The sequence below is a fragment of the Chiloscyllium punctatum genome, unplaced genomic scaffold (genome assembly GCF_047496795.1).
Source record: "Chiloscyllium punctatum isolate Juve2018m unplaced genomic scaffold, sChiPun1.3 scaffold_1234, whole genome shotgun sequence".
Classification (NCBI taxonomy): Eukaryota; Metazoa; Chordata; class Chondrichthyes; order Orectolobiformes; family Hemiscylliidae; genus Chiloscyllium; species Chiloscyllium punctatum.
In genome coordinates, this window is record NW_027310968.1 from 1 (window position 1) to 2162 (window position 2162).

General features: G+C 66.3%; 1 non-coding gene across 1 annotated transcript; it reads right to left on the bottom strand.

The window, feature by feature from the left end:
* Positions 1–1724: 1724 nt before the first annotated feature.
* Positions 1725–1878, bottom strand: LOC140474865 (5.8S ribosomal RNA). The gene has a single exon (XR_011959483.1). It is a non-coding gene; the product is annotated as a 5.8S ribosomal RNA (ribosomal RNA).
* Between the last annotated feature and the right edge of the window lie 284 nt (positions 1879–2162).

The window sequence follows — 2162 nt, forward strand, 5'->3', positions numbered from 1 at the left end:
TCCTCAGGCTAGGCCTCGATCAGGAGGACTGGGGCGACTGGGCACCGTCGAAGAAAGCGCTTCTGTACGCCACATTTCCCTCGCCCGTCAAGCGAGCGGGGATTCGGCGCTGGGCTCTTCCCTGTTCACTCGCAGTTACTAAGGGAATCCTTGTTAGTTTCTTTTCCACCGCTTAGTAATATGCTTAAATTCAGCGGGTTGTCGCGTCTGATCTGAGGTCGTACCCAGAGTCAGAGGATGGCCAGGCCGCACCGCCAGCGTGCGAATCCCCCGCACCACCTCTTAGTGGGCCGGCAACGTCTCACCGCGGACGGGAGTTTGGCCGACGCCGCGACGGTCAGAGAGCCAGCCACCCGCACGTCGCTCACCACCCTTGGCCAGCGATGGTGTCGACGAGTGGCCGCCCCTGCCGCCTCCAGCGCCGCCGCGTCCACGCGCGGGGACGTGCTCGGCGCAATTCCACGGGACCGGAGACCCTCCCCCGTCCACGGCGGGAGGCGAAACTCGGAAGTGCCGGCTGCTTACTCGAGCGGAAGGGTCAGCCTGATTCCTGCCTTGCCGGAGGCCCGGTCGCGGGGGTGACGACCCGCCGCCCGGGACGTGCGAGGCACCAGCAGACAGAGACTGCCCGACGGTCAGAGAGAGGGAGAGAGGAGTGCCGAGGCTCAAGTGGCGAACGGTCGCGCAGGCACGCCACGCACATCGATCGCCAGCCGCGGAACGGCACGGCCTTCAGTGGGGCCGGCGGGCGACGCCGCTCCTGAACCCAGCGGCCCCGAGTCGGACGAGTTGAGGAAGGCACGCCGACGGTGACAGGGTACGGAAGACACAGCGGTGGCCTTCTGGCGACTTGGCCCCCGACAGCCCGACGTTCCGCCGTCCTCCCGATGGCCAGGAGGACCGTGCGGGGGTCGGCCGACGGCGTGGTAGGTGTGCCTGCACGGTGACGGAGCACACACCACGCCCGCCAACCCCTCCGTACCTCCCGAGACCGGTGGCAGGACGGAGCGGAAAACGTGCGGACTGAACGGGAGAGCCAAGAGCCAGCGATCCACGCGCGTGCGACCGTCCAAGTCACAGCGTTCGACGAAAACCTCCTCCCTCGGCCAGGCACTCGGCGCCAGCAGGGGAGACAGGATCAGACGCCCCGCCGGCCACTTAAGGCCGAGGACGAACCACGAGACGGGCGGCTGCAGCAGCGGGCGGCCTGCAGCTCCCAGCACTCTCAATCGATCAACCATCGAGTCGGGTCAGCGTGTCAAACCGGCGAGCTCCACGGTCAGGCCGGCGGCGCACCAGCACCGGACCTCCGCGGCTCCCTTCACTCTTTCCACTGCCAGCCAACCGAGAGACGGACCCAATGCGGACGTGCAGAGCTTAGGCAGACCCCCCACTGGAGGCTCAACACTTCGTGGCAGCTCCGTGTCCCAGAGACCAGGAGGGTTGGCACACACACACAGTGTGAACCACCGACAGCCATTCTGGGACCGGTGACAGCCGTGCTGGCCCCACTGCCACGACACAGACGGACGCCAGGCCGCGCTCCCCGGCGGGGGGATGGCGTCGAGCCTGACGAACGGAATGTGCAGGGTGGGGGGGAAAGGCCAAGCGCTCCGACGCCGGAGGGCTCCGGAGTCTGAACTTAGGGGGACAAAGAGGACGGGTCCTCTGCGACACCCCAGCCGCGCTCTCGCCAGCCAAGGCGAGTGCGATTGATTGCCAAACGACCCTCAGACAGGCGTGGCCCCGGGAAGAACCCGGGGCCGCAAAGTGCGTTCAAAGTGTCGATGATCAATGTGTCCTGCAATTCACATTAATTCTCGCAGCTAGCTGCGTTCGTCATCGACGCACGAGCCGAGTGATCCACCGTCAAGAGTTGTCTGAGTTTGTTTTAGGTCTCTCCCTCGCCAGAGGAAAGCGACCCGGACCGCACATACGCTCCCCACCTTGAGCTACAGCCACCTGCACGCCGGCGTGCGGGCGGAGCAGGGTGGCGTGAAGCGATGGGGAGCACCATCCTGGTGCGGCCCGCAGAAACATACGTCTATTGGGGGGAGGAGGACAGGGCGCCCAAGAGGCGATGCGTGCCCCAACGCACCGCAGCGACGGAGGCAGGATCACCGCCACCATGTCGCCCGCCTAGTATCACGAGGCGTGCAGCA